This window comes from Gopherus evgoodei, chromosome 6 (assembly GCF_007399415.2).
Source record: "Gopherus evgoodei ecotype Sinaloan lineage chromosome 6, rGopEvg1_v1.p, whole genome shotgun sequence".
Classification (NCBI taxonomy): Eukaryota; Metazoa; Chordata; order Testudines; family Testudinidae; genus Gopherus; species Gopherus evgoodei.
Genome location: NC_044327.1, coordinates 10,051,612 through 10,067,077, shown reverse-complemented (window position 1 = coordinate 10,067,077; position 15,466 = coordinate 10,051,612).

Below are 15,466 nucleotides of genomic sequence, written 5' to 3'. Positions count from 1 at the left end.
ATATTAGCTTTCTTTCTATTGTCTGAAACTTCCACAGTGTCTAAGACTTATTGAAAGTCAACATTAACAGCAACTTCCTCAGCCAGCTCTTTTTCAACTCTTTTATGCAAGTTATCTGGACTTGCTGATTTTAAAATGTCTAATTTTAGTACCTGCTGTTTAACACCTTCCCTAGGTGCTAGTGGAATGGAGAGTGTGTTTATATGACATGACTACGTATTTACTTCTGCCTTTTCTGCATTTTTGATACTGGTCCATGGTAAAATTGTTAAAATTGTTTTTTTTTTCCCCGATATACTTTAAAAACTCCTTATTGTCCTTAGCTCTGCAGCTCATAGATTTCTCCTTGTGTCCTTTTGCTTCTCTGACCAAGTTTTTACAATTCCAAGCTTCTGATTTATATTCATTACTATTAACTTCCTCCTTTCTTCCATTTGCTATATATTTTATTTTTCATAGCTTCCTTCACTTCCATTCTAAATCAGGTTATTTTCTTAACCAGTGCAGCTTTCATCCTCGATTGTGGATTTGGGGCTATCTGGTTAAATGTTCTTAAACAATTCTCAAGTATCGTTCACATTTTTGTGATTAAATTCTTCCTCCCAGCTGATTTGGCTCATAATTGCTTTCAGTTTTGTGAAACTGGCCCTTTTAAAGCACCAAGTATTTACATCATTGGTCTGGACTTTATACTGTATGCGCATTATAAACGTGATCAAGCCACGATCACTTACACCTAAGTTACCATTAATTTTTAGTTCTGTGATCAGTTCCTCTTTATCTGTTAAGATGAGGTCTAACAGAGAATTCCCCCTGTGTTGGATGTAACACTCTGAGTTAGGAAGTTGTTGCCTATAATATTTAGAAATTCTGAGACTGTCTTAATACTAACATAACATGCCAGGGGAACTCTGAGAGCAATTCTCTCTTCCTGTGGCAACCCCTCAGTTCCTCCAGGACTGGCATGATTCCACACAGGCCTGAACACTGCGATGGACAATGGTGCCACAAGCTAATATTCACACGTCGGATGTTTTTAATTTGCATTCATCTGTGTATTTGGTTGCTGCTTACGTTGCATTGCACCGCACTGCACTGGGGGCCAAGTTAATCAGTGTTTACTTCCAACCTGTCAATGTTGTAATAGTGTCATTTGTTTATCTTACTAGTCTTGGAAGGATGCACTCAACATACAGTCTGGTAAGCCAGGTTGATACTATTAAGGCACATTCCCAGTTACTGCCTTTTCTGTCCTGGAGTAAGAACCAGAGGCCACGTTTCCAGTGAAAAACCTCAGGATGTCCCATAATAGGCTCCCTCACTGTGGTGTGCTGTCCGCTGCTTTCTGTCATAGGCCTGGTCCACACTCTAGGGGCTGGGGGAACGATCTAAGTTACGCAACTTTAGCTGCATGAATAAAGTAGCTGAAGTCGACATACTTCGATCGACTTACCGTGGTGACTTCACTGTGGTGATTCGACTGCTGCTGCTCCCCCGTCGACTGTGCCTGCGCCTCTTGGGAGTTGACGGGAGAGCGCTCGAGGGTCGATTTATCAAGTCTAGACTAGATCCAGTGAACCATAGAATATCAGGGTTGGAAAGGACCTCAGGAGGTCATCTAGTCCAACCCCCTGCTCAAAGCAGGACCAATCACCAGACAGATTTTTGCCCCAGATCCCTAAATGGCCCCCTCAAGGACTGAACTCACAATCCTGGGTTTAGCAGGCCAAACCACTGAGCTATCCCTCCCCGCTGGATCGATTGCCGCCTACGGATCCGGCAGGTAGTGTAGACATACCCATAGTGTTGTGTCTATGGGACCAAGAGGAAGGTAAATGTAACATACACCACTCTCCCATACGCTGCTTAGCCTGGCACTATAACACAGTGCTGGGTATCCCGATGAAACCGTGCTTATACAGCAGCGTTAATGCTGATTGTTTAATACAAGGAGCTTTTGCTTTCAAAACTAATTAATCCATTAAACTTTTTTAAATTAAGGGGTCATAGTACAGGGATGTTGTGAAGTAGCTGAAGCACTTTAGGGAATACACTGCCTTTTACAGCGACCCTGACTAGCCTTAGCAAAAGGAGCTGATTCCTCAGAAATGTCCCCATTTCTGGTATTCTGGTTTCTTTTCCTAAATTGTTTTTGTATGACTCTCCCTGGGTCTCCCTCTGATTTTTCCAGAACAAATTAATGCACTAATTGGGACAAGAAATGCTCCTGTTAAGCTATCAGCAATAAAGTTGCCATACAAATATGGTGGCATTGGGATGCCCATAATCAGGGATGTGGATTTTTATCATTTATTTTTCTTCTTGTGGTCGCGAGCCCAACGCAGATCAGGGCCCCACTGCACGAGGGGTTTGCTATGTACAAACACATAGTAAGGGGCAGTACCTGCCCCAAAGAACTCTCATCTCAGTAGACAAGAGGGGGAGAGGGGAGTATTCTTCCTGCTTTCTAGAGAGAACATTGAGGCATGGAGAGACGAAGTGACTGGCCCAAGGTCACACACAATGTCCGTGCTAGAGCTGGCAACTGAACCCAGCTCTCTGGAGTTCCCAGTCTGATGTCCTACCCAAAAGTCCCCCCTCTTATGCCATGGGGTGTTCCCAGGCAGGAAAAGCAGCTGAGGTTCTATATCACTTTTTATAGACACAATGCTGAGCGCTGGCAAAGGGATGCCATGCCACGGCTCTAACCGGGTGTCACTCAGAGCGGGAACTGGGTGTGCAGAAGTCAGATGGGCTGTGGATGATTGTTGGGGGTGGAGGGGAAGAGTTGGATGGAGGGCTGCTTAGAGGAGGAGGAGGAGTGAGAAGTGGGAGGGGCTGGAAATAGCAGGGGAGAAGCAGCTCAGACTCTTCCCCACCCCATGGTTCTTTGGAGACAGCATGGGGCAAGGTGTGAGAGAGGAGGGAACGGCCTCCGGGAGAAGGAAGCCTGGTTTCTGAGAGCAGGGGAGGTCACTGATGGCAGCAATAAAGCAAGAGAAGGTGGGCCTGGGTGTCAGGCCAGAGGCACAAGGTGGGGAGGGTAGTGGCAGATGGTTGGAACATCGCTCAGAGGGAAGTTGGCTGGGAAAGTGAACTCCATTACAAACCAGAAAGGCCGCATACGCTGGATAGCAACCAAATCAATACAGCAACCAAATGGATACAGCAGCAAATGGTTTGCAGGTGGGTCGATAGGGTGAGGCGAGGACAGCTGGCTGGGTTAATGATTGAGCAGGGCAGGTAGCTCTGGGCTGGTGGAAAGGCTGCCAACAACCACCGCTGGGGCAGTGAGCCAGCAATGTCGGTAGGGGGCAGATCTCAGGCTGTGGAGGAGCTAAGCAGCTATGGACGAGGTGGGGCAGCTGCCTTGCTCCCAACATTGCATGTTATGCTGAGTAAACAAGTCACATCTTAGTCCTGGTTATCCTCAGGGCAGGGGCAAGGGGAGTATTGGCATTTGGCCAGGACAGAGGGCCAGTGTTTACAGAGCGGTTTCTGGCCTGGCAATGCAGAGATCCAGCCCTCTGCCTTGCGACTAACCTGAGCAGAGGGCGTGTGGAACGCCACTCAGCTGCTCGAGTGGAGGGAGGAGGATGGGAGCTTGCGTGTTTGTTCCAGAGCACAGTACCAGCACGCTGTAATAAGTGTCAATGGCTCCAAGGTGCTTCCCTTCCCAACAGCCAAATTCAAACAGGGCTCACTATGGAGGAGCCGGGACTGAAAACTAACCCTTAGGTCCCTCCTGTGGCAGCACTGGGCTGGTCAGAGACTGATGCACAGCTGAGGGCCCTTCCCGTTTTGCTGAGGTGGGGTGTGGAACTAGCAACAGGAGTCATCTTGGGGGCTGCAGAGAGGGAGGAGCTCTCAGAGTCTGGCCTGAGTTTGGAGCCTCTGACTGGGGAGAGGAGGAGCTCTGTGCAGGGACAGGCCTGAGGGGCCAAGCGTTCTAGCTGGGAAGGACTCTGCCTCTGAGTGCTTGCCCCAGAGATGCACAGATGCCAAGCGGATTGAGGTACCCACAGGGGCTTACTGCCCCCTTCTCTTGGTGTGTCTGTGTGGGCCTGACTCGTGTTTGGTTGTGTTTGTTGTTGCATGGTTGATTTCCCAGGATCCCCCACAGGCTGGGAGAGAAGGTCCCCATGTATGAGTGCCATGCCTGTGGGGACCCAGCAAGGGCTAGGAGCTACCTGCAGGACTTGTGGGGTCATGGTCCCAGCAAACCAATTGCTTTGCCCTGCTGCTTACACAGGCTCTGAGCCTGGGCCTGTGTGAGGGCAAAGGCGGGCTCAGTGACCGTCTCCTACAAATCCCGTATAAATTCCCAGGATGGCTCTTACCCTGGCCCTGTAACTCGGGGGTAGGCAACCTATGGCACGTGTGCTGAAGGCAGCACATGAACTGATTTTCACTAGCACTCACACTGCTCGGGTCCTGTCCACTGGTCTGGGGGGGCTCTGCATTTTAATTTAATTTTAAAGGAGGCTTCTTAAACATTTTTAAAACCTTATTTACTTTACATACAACAATAGTTTAGTTATATATTATAGACTTATCGAAAGAGACCTTCTAAAAACGTTAAAATGTATTACTGGCACGCGAAACCTTAAATCAGAGTGAATAAATGAAGACTCGGCACAGCACTTCTGAAAGGTTGCCAACCCCTGCCTAACTCCTGCCACTGGCTGTTTGTCAGCCCCGGGGGACAATGGGACACTGATCTCAGCTGCTTGGTGCTAAGGGAATATCAATACTTTCTCCCACCTTAATACTTTCTAGGTCTGGGAAATTGAGCATGTTCATCATCTCAAAAATCCTGAAATAAACTTGCTTGCAAGAGAAATCCTTTTTGAGGCTGTCAGTTTTTGAAGAAGCTGTGATGATGCTGTCTCAGTGTTACTCTGGCACTACGGCACACAGTACATGTGCAAACAGGGCTCTGAAAATAGTCTGGCATTTCTGTGTGAAAGATTATCACTTTGCAGTTGTGTGTTTTGTGGGTGTGTCAACAGGACTTTCACCTTTGTGCTTTGGATGGCTAAACACTAGCCTGCCTTTGTCACTTGCTCTTGTTCAAACTTTTCCAAATTATAAACATTTGCAGTGGGATAATTCTGTTGTTTGATGTTGAATTATAACCCAAGCTAAAGGCCCAAACTCTTCCATGTTTGAGTAACTTTACATGCATGAGTAGTCCTGTTGCTTCCTCAAGTTGGAAGTGGGTCAGGTAAGACTACACTGAAGGGATAATAATTTGTGGCATGCATAATTGTTTTGGATATTTTATATTCTGTTGAGAAGCCAAACTACCTAGGTATTAGACCTTGTGGAATTATGAGCAGCAATAATACATTCTAATGCTGTGTAAAGCCAGTGGAAAATTTTTTCCATGAAAATTCACGTTACATTTTTCACCATTTCAATCAGTGTAGGTGTGACTGAAAGCACCCCTGTATTCACACCTTACACACTATTAAAATCTTTGCACAAAATATGCTTTCTTGATGTATTATTGACTAATAACTCTGGTCAATAATATCATGGTGAAATGTATGTAGCAACATTATATGTAAGGCTACAATTGGAAGCCTCCGATTATGGTTATAGCACATGTTCAAAACCACACAAAAAGAAGTATTCTGAAGGAAGAAATGTGTTTCTTTTGAGAGAATATTTTGAGGTATGTAAAGTCTGGGATATACACATTAACACTCTCAAAACTGCCTTCACCAAACAAGGACACTCCACCAGAGAAGCAGATTGCATCATGAAATGAGCTACCCCAATACCCTGAGAGAACCTGCTTCAATACAGAAATAAAACTCCCTCCAACTGCCCATCCCCAGTTGTCACCAACCACCCCACACCGGAACAACTACAACCCACATATGATGGGGACCCCACCCTGAAAGAAATCTTTCCTGAATTCCCTTTTGGCCTTCCAACAATCCCCCAACCTCTCCAAACACTTCGGAAGTGGCTCCCCACAGACAAGGACACACCAACTCAAAGCGGCAGCAGAACCTGCCAGAACAACACATGCAAAACCTGCAGACATCTCTCCATTGCTACAATGATCAAAAAACCCTCAACACATCTTTCAAGATCCAGGGGTCCTACACATGCCTATAACGTGGTGTACCTCAGTCAGTGCACTAAATGCCCCAATAGCAACTATGTGGGGCAAACCAATCACCCCACTCTCGAACTCACACAGGAAAATAAGATGACTCCTTATCACCTGTGGGTGAACACTTTTCAAAAAGTGATCACTCTATATCTGACCTATCAGTCCTCATCCCCAATGGAAATCTGCACACCACTTAAAAAAGGTGAGCCTGGGAGCTTAAATTCATAACTTTGCTAGATACTAAAAATCATGGACTGAATAGAGACACTGGACTTATGGGTTATTACAACAATCTGTAACCCACTAGCAACTACCACCCCTGGCTGCTTTTTCTCCCCCCACCTCCTCCTTTCCTCCCTATGATTGGAGCAGTCACTTTGAATGGTCCTTTAAAATGTGTAAACTACTTATGCTAAACAATCTTTTTCACCTTGTATTTAGCTGTGACACTGTGAGTACCATTCCCAGACCTGGAGAAAAGCTCGTGTAAGCTTGAAAGCTTGTCTCTCTCACCAGCAGAAGCTGGCCCAATAAAAGATATTCCTTCACCCACCTTGTCTAAGATCCTGGGATTGAGATAGCTACAACATTCCATATAACAGCAGAAATGTCAAAAAAGTGGGAAGCTAAAGAGGATTTGACTCCTCATTCTTCTCTCTGCTCTGTACCTTCTCTGCCTTGCACATGGTGGCTCTGGGCAGTAGCTGGTGGCCCCTTTTCCTCCTTGAGAAAAGTGAGCTGTTCAATTTCTTTAAGTCTAGAACACTGGATACAGTTCCATTAACTCATGTTTCCAGTGAGAATCTGTAGCTTTGGCCTTCACTTCTCTCTCCAACAGTTCTTAAGCGCAAAGCCCTCCGCTCTCCACAACGTCACACACATTAAGGAATTCCAGCTGTCTTGGTTGCAGCACTTAATTTGGAAGGCATATATCTCGACCTAGTCCTCGGGGAGTGTGGGACTTTCTGGAGAGCAACTGTGATTTTTCTAGTCAGCCAGAGCATCTGTCAAGGTCTTTTGCCAGGAAAGCTGCTTTCATTTGGGGAACCGATATGAGCTATACCAGCTAAAGCATCTGCACTAGGAGGGTTTGCCGCTCTAGTTACATCAATATCGCTGCACTGGCAAAGCTTTTCTAGTGTAGACCTGGACTAGCTCTTGGTTTGGGGACAATTACAACACCTGGGAAGGCATTTTACCTTTAAGCTGCTCTGAACCTTAAATTGATCTTAACATCGTTTTTTCTTTCAGAATTATTTACCGAGATTGCAGTCAGAGCGCATGCTGTAAAAATGCTACAGGAAAAGACAGACCCATGCTCCAAGGATCTTACAATCCAGGCTGGACAGAGAACTCCTTTCAGATACGCAGTGCTCCATTTGATCAGGTGACATTCAGAACTCTGTGTAGTGAACTTATTTGTTTTAATCATATACTTCTGAAGGGCAGGGCCTGGATGGTCTGTCCTTAGTGTGCTCTTAAATCTTCTGTGTGTTGAGCTGGTGTTTGTGTGGAGTCTGCCATTTTAACAAATGGATTATTTTAATAAGGAACTGAATATAATATGTGAGGAATGTGAAAAAAATCTGAACTGCAGAACCTCTGCTTAAGTGTATTTTTAAACCATCCTGTTTGCATTTTACAATAATCATCCCAAAACCCTTTCTTGAGGGAGAGAAACTTGCTCTATTTCACTAACCAATGGCCATATAATTTAGAAACGTGCTTAAAAATTCAAGTGCACAGAAATAATTCCAACGCTGCATTGAAAATGCCACATCCTGTAGAAAAAGTGTTTCCTAGTAACTTTTAAAAAAAAAAAAATAGCAAGGCGTATATACGCCTTGCGTAACTGGAATTTTGCATAAGTTGGAAATATATACCCAACCATTACGCCAAAAAAAACCAAACCACCACTATTTCTAGCTTACGGAACTTTTTCCGTAAGTGTGGATTTCCGTAAGTCAGGTTTGCGTAACCCAGGGGGCATCTGCAAACTAATATGTTTCTTATGCCCCCATTCCCCCCCCTCCCCGAAAAAAAAACACACAACTTTCTACTTGTTTAATTAAGAAAAATAGAAGTAATCAACTCAGGAAAATAATTCTTGCCTTCATTTATTTTCCTCATGAAAATGTTTGGGGGAAAAAAGTACAAACAACATGTAATCAATGTAAGTCAAAATTGGACCTTCAAAGCTTTTTTTATGTTTGAAGAAAATAAAAATTGAACACTAAGCTTTTGCAGCACTATTGAGGGAACTTTAAAGGCCTTCTAATCTTTTGTAAAATTAAATTACTTAAAATACGCAGACTCAGAAAAGAGATCCCTACAGGTTAGCCTGACCCACAATGAATCTGCAGTAATTAAAATAAACATTCTGTTCCTCGCCCCACCACTTCTCAGCAGTTCCAAAGTGGTTAACCTTGAAAAATAAACTAATTCTCCAAAGAGTCAGGATTTTGCTTGAGTGACGTTTCAATCATTGAATTCACACTGGTCTAGGGTGACCAGATGTCCCGATTTTATAGGGACAGTCCGGATATTTGGGACTTGTTTTTTATATGAGGTCTTATTACCCCCCACCCCCGTCCCGATTTTTCACACTTGATATCTGGTCACCCTACACTGGTCTCACACAAGGGTATGAAGCCAGGTGAAAAATGCCGTTGACACACACTAGGGCTGCAAACCAACTCCTCAGTCCTGCACACACTTATGCATCTGCTTGATTTTGCAAATGTGATTAGCCCCAGTGACTTCTCAGGTGAGTAAATTTAGTCATGTGCATAAAGTTTTGTAGGAGCAGGCTCTAGACTGCTCACCATTAAAAGCAGGGAGGAGGCTAGTTTTAAATAGAACTGGTTGGAAAACTTTCATTGAAAAATTTTTCTATTGGAAATTGCCGTTTTGAGAAAACTACAGAATTGTATCAATTTTGACAAAACTTGATTTTGAAAACAATTGGGGGGAAGTTTTAAAATGTCAGTCCCATTTCAACATTTTTAGAATGAAAAGTTTTGATTTTTTGTTTTGAAATGATTTTTTGCTTACAAATGTATTTGATATTTAAAAGGGTTGAAATAGAAACAAAACATTTCAACTGACCTGATTTTAGGATAAAATTTTTCAAAATTTGAATTTTTTAGTGGGACGGAAAATCCATTTTCTTACTAGTTCGATTTAGAAATCATTAAACGAATGCTACTTTGCTTGCTATGATTTTGAAGGACTAAACAATTGGGAACAAAACAGGGAGGAAAGCTGATGGCCTTGGCGTTAAAGCACTGACCTGTGACTTAAGAAACTTTGGGTTCAGTTACTAGCTCAGCCACTCACTCGTCTGGCAGCAACCACTCGCACGCAAATGCTTAAGTACCTTCCTGAATCAGAGTCTTAATCTCTCTGACTCCATTCCCCATCTGTAAAATGGATCAAGATACTTCCCCACATCACAGGATGCTATAATGCAAGACACTTGGTTACTGCCGTTATAAATAAAAGAGGTTTATGTATTTTTAAATATTAAAATACATTCTCATTGCTTAGAAATTCTTAAAATTCTTGGAACATTTATTAATGCAAGATCAACTCACTGATCCAGCTCTTTTTGATGGCTGTTGACCTAGAGAATTCAAATTATGCCTCACTTAAGCCTGCAAATAATAGACAGACTAGGGCTGTCAAGCGATTAAAATAATTAATCGCATGATTAAACAATAATAGAGTTAACATTTCTTTAAATATTTTCGATGTTTTCTACATTTTCAAATGTGATTTCAATTACAACACAGAATGCAAAGTATATAGTGCTCACTTTGTATTTATTTTTATTACAAATATTTGTACTGTAAAAAACAAAAGAAATAGTATTTTTCAGTTCACCTAATACAAGTACGGTAGTGCAATCTCTTTATCATTAACTTTGAACTTACAAATGTAAAATTATGTACAAAAAAAACTACATTGTTTTATTTTTGAATGTAAAACTTTAGTGCCTACAAGTCCACTCGGTCCTACTTCAGCCGATCGCTCAAACAAGTTTGGTTTCAATTTGCAGGGAATAATGCTGCCCACTTCTTGTTTACAATGTCGCCTGAAAGTGAGAACAGGCATTTGCATGGCATTGTTGTAACTGGTGTCGCAAGATATTTACATGCCAGATGCACTAAAGACTCCTATGTCCCTTCATGCTTCAACCACCATTCTAGGGGACATCCATCCATGCCAATGACTGGTTCTGTCTGATAACGATCCAAAGCAGAGCGGACCAACACATGTTCATTTTTCATCATGTGAGTCAGATGCCACCAGCAGAAGGTTGATTTTCTTTTTTGGGGGTTCAAGTTCTATAGTTTCCGCATCTGCGTGTTGCTCTTTTAAGACTTCTGAAAGCATGGTCCACACCTCATCCCTCTCAGATTTTGGATGGCACTTTAGATTCTTAAACCTTGGGTTGAATGCTGTATTTTTAGAAATCTCACATTGGTACCTTCTTTGCATTTTGTCAAATCTGCAGTGAAAGTTTTATTACCTATCATCTCTGTGTTCTTGGGGAACCAGGACACAGTACGCAGCCTGTCTGACTCACAGAAGACCCCCCCTCCCCCGTCCACCAGCCTCTGCTTGAAACAAAGCCAATCAGGCGAAAGACTTATGAAAATCAATGAATAGGCAGTGGGAGACGCACCTAAACCCCTGGGACAAGGATGACAGGACTAAGAAAACTCGCCAGCCTCATTTGCATCAGAGATAGGACAGAGAGGCATCTCCATTAGCATACAGAATGGAGAACAGAAATTCCAAGGCAAGAACCGCAGGGAACTCTGGGACCAGAAAAGCAGGGAAGCACTGCATGCTGGGGGATCTCTGCTCCACATGTTAATGAGCCCACGCCTGCACACACCCAGCTCAGTAGTTATCAGACCAATTCTAGTAATGAATCCTTTATTGGTATCCAAAATAATGAAGCTCCCTAATTGCATTGTGAGCTCCCTCCAAGAAAGACCACCCATAGCCAGGAATGATCAGTTCCTATTGTCTAGCTTGAACAAAACAACTTTGGTGTACTCCCTTGAGCTATCAGTTTACCCATAAACAAATCTAGTGTTCTCCCTTGAACCATTGTTGTTTCCCTACAAAAATCCCTACCCACGCTCAAGTAAGTGCTCTGATGCCTGGATCCAAAATCTGCATCAGTTCCATTGGGACTTCATCTTCTCCTGACTGATCATGCTGGGGGCTCTGCTTATCTCCAGCATTCTGGACCCACAGCTACCACCACCACCTGGGACCCTCGATCAATTCAAGCTTCAAGGAGTGGTGAGAATCCAGCTCGCGCTCTCTCTCAGGACAGCCTTCTGACTCTGATTTGTGCGATCAGTTATAGTTTTCTAAACCTGACTTTTATAATCAAATTTAAATTAGATTTAATATAACTGTTTTGTTTGGCTCCTCTATGGTTATTACGTGGCAATAAATAACTTCCATGATTAAGCTTCCCGAGGCATGATGGAATGCAACACAGCGAACCACTGGCCAGGCGGTCCAGGCGAAACGTCTTCACGGGAGGTACAAGCTTGTGAGTGCTCTGCCGAGCACACGGGCCCCTTCCTCTTTTAAGGACCTGCTCCTCATGGCCTGCAGCTAGAGATGACTTGGCCGCATCTGGTTGGTCACACTCCAACTCGGGCAGTGTCCATGCATTGGGCGGGTGATGGCTGCCTAATCAGAGTGCCAGACACCTTGTTTACCTAGGAGCTCTTCTGATCTTCCAGCTGTTCAAGCAGCCCATTCATCCCACAAGCATTCCAGGAGGGAGGAGGAGGGGGAAAGCCACTTCACAGGTATTTAAAGAGGGAGAGGAGACAAAGGGGGAGGGGAAGTGTAACAGACCTTTTGAACATACAGGTTATACAGAGCATACAGATCACTGCTGCTCCTACAACAAAAGTGAGCATTGTACACTTTGTATTCTGTGTTGTAATAGAAATCGATATATTTGAAAATATAGAAAAATATCCAAAATATTGTTTAACAGTGTGACTTTTTTGGAGTGAATTGCGTTAGTTAACTGCAATTAATCAACAGTCAGAGGATGAACAAAATAACTGCACTGCACTTTAAAAACTACATCTTGCTCAGACCAGACTTATACAAGCAATTTACTACACAAAGAAACAGACAGGCTTTAAGAAAAATTCCTGTTAGTGAAACAAAACCTGCAAGCTGCTGGTCTAGACTGAAAAGCCCTGTGTGTATGTACTTACTATTGTTTTTACTTTGAGGCTGGAAATGAAAAGTGGCCTCCTGCCTCAGTTTCCTTCAGCCTGACTGTCCTCCTGCTTACTCTAGTCATTTCTGCCTGTTGGGTGGAATGCACATTTCTAGTCATATATGCATTCTCCCTGATGGGAAACTCTGAAGTGCCCAGTGTTAGTGTTCACAAGGAAACTGAGACAGGAAGCCATTTTTTTTCTAGCGTATAGTTCTGATGGACCGCTAGGTCAGTGCATGCAGGATTTATAAGGATGGATTAGAAGTCTTTGCAGGAGGGAAGTGGTGTATTTGCATAGGAGACTTCCCTTATTAATGTTTAACATTCTGTCCTTCCTGTGCCATTAGATCGCATGTCCTCTGTGTTAAGTTCCAGTGTTTGACACTGATGGCATTAATGCTTTTTTTTTCTTTTTGCAAAGCACTTTCACCAACTTCCTTTGCCGTTGAGTATCATCCCCATTTTTCGAACAAGCATAGTGAAATACAGAGAGGTCCTGGGGCTTGCCTTAGTTAGGCCATACAAGAGGTCACTCTCAGAGCTGGGATTAGCACTAGCCAAAGGGCTGGCAGTGGCTTCCTAGTCCCATTCCCACTGCACCGTGCTACATTTCCTTCACGGCCTGATGGCCAGGCAGATGTAAAGGTACCCAGAGGGTGAGAAGCCAGGACACCTCACTCCTCAGCACGGACTACTCTGCTGCTTTCACCTGCCTTTTGCTTTGACCTTGCCCTCTCCCCTAATTGTTCCCTTTGGGTGAAATTCACCACAGTGACAAGTCATCATGAGGCTGGCTACGGGGAATTTACACCCTATGTTGAAGGCTTTGCTGGCCCTCTGCGCAGGGGTTAAACCTCACTGATCAGATGCTTCCCAATACACATTGCAACCATATCTGGTTAGAGATAACAAGACAGCTGCATGACGATACCAGCCAGAGGACTTTGTTAAGGTTGAAAGTACATATCTGTGACTTAAGCATTAGAGACCTGACAAGCACACTGGAATACATAAAAACAGGATCTAAAACTAGGACATTCAGAATCCAAGTGACAAGAAACTTACAAGAACTTTGTAGTTTTTTTAGTAAGCATTCCTCCCTGCCCCCTAAACTCTTAAATAAGCCAGGAAGTCTAACATTCCCAAGCCCACCACTATTTAAAAGAGGAAATTCAGCATTCAGGCTGTCAAACTGCCTGAGAAGTGAGACCCTGAAAACATCAGAAACTCCAAGACTACCTTATTCTTAAACAATTTCATATCGAATAAGTGATTATAAAATTTAGAATATCATACTCTGAGATTCAGAAGCTGTGCTGACTAGCCATATGCACTTCATAGAAAAGAGTGTGCTTTACCAATCTCTGATTAGCCAAGTAGCTTCTGACTTCACTGGGAGTTCCACCCACTTTCACTCCATATCCTCATTAGTTTACAGTATCCTTTCTGCTCTTGTGTGTGTCCTTATCTTCCTGCAGGCATTGACTACCTATACCATATACCAATTTGGTGTCTAAGGCCCCAGTCCTTTAAACACTTATGAACATGCATACTGTCCTAACTGTCAGGGTAGTTAAACACTGGAATAGATTGCCTAGGGAAGTTGTGGAATCTCCATCTCTGGAGATATTTGAGTAGGTTAGATAAATGTCTATCAGGGATGGTCTAGACAGTATTTGGTCCTGCCATGAGGGCCGGGGACTGGACTTGATGACCTCTCGAGGTCCCTTCCAGTCCTAGAGTCTATGAGTCTATAACTTTACTCATATGAGTAATGCACAAGTGTTTGCTGAACCAGGGCCTAACTTTCTATTTTCAGCATAAGATTTTGGTTCAACCTTCAGGTGTCTGTGTAAGTCCCTTGTGAAGTCATTTTGGCTGCTACTTGTTCCTTCCTCTTGCTCCCTTGGAGGAACTGAATTATTCTTTTCCTTAGTGATCAGGTGTTTTAGGGTTCTCCCACCTCTTTCAAACTCATTAATATTAATACTCCTTTCTGTTACTACCTAATAATTGCATTTGACCCTTGCATTGCTTCAGTCTATGAACCTCCTTCTGATTTTAAGTCATGTAGCTTGGGGTGAGTGGTATCAGATTTCCCTATTATTCTTTGTCAATTCTCTATTAGGAAGTAGATTTAGGATTAGTAGATAGATTTGGATCTATTACATCTCTTTGCATGTCTGTCTGTATTTGTTACTTAACAGACATTTGTGGTTGTAGACATCACTGTGTGGTTTCCTGTTATCTTACTGACTTTTTCCTTGTGTGCAAATCCTCTTAAAGACTTATTGGTCCTGATTCTTATTGAAGCTCTGCTAGGGTGCACAGGGGCCTTATTTACAGCCAGGCCCATTTATGCGCCTAGAGTGGTGCAGAAGTCCCCGAGCGCCAATGTAAATCTGGTCAAGTGTGGATGCTTGTGCACATCTTCCCAGATGTAGGAAGCACAGAGATGACTAAAAAGGATGTTTAGAAATTCCATTAATATAAATCCTATGTTGGGATGGAGGGATAGCTGGCTTTAGAGATGAGCAGCAGGAATGTCTGTGAAGATGTTTGAATACAATACAGTTGTGTCTGATAGGGGCCTATCTTATATGTGGGGCAGTAACACTCAAGACTAGGAATGTAGGAATTGCCAAACTGCTTCAGACTTGTGGTCCACCTAGTCCAGTATCCTGTCTCTTGCAGAGGCCAGCACTGGATGCTTCAAAGAAACATGCAAGAGCCCCTCAATGAGCCCCCCTCCCTGCTATAGGCCTCATTCTGATCTCGGAGGGAGGTTAGACATAGGCTTAACCCCTGAAGCATGAGCATATATCTCTTCCAAAAATCCATTAGCATTAATTAGGATAAGTGGGGTTAATCTTTTTGTGAAGAGTCTCTGCTCTAGAAAGGGGTGTGCCAGTGTGGCTATCTGGCAAATCCCCATCATGAGGAGACAATTTATACCTGCAACTGATGGGATGGTATAATTTATACCAGTTCTGCCCCCCGCGGAACGAGCTATTCCCCTGAAATGATTCTGGTGCCTCTACAACCGTACTTCTGGCGGG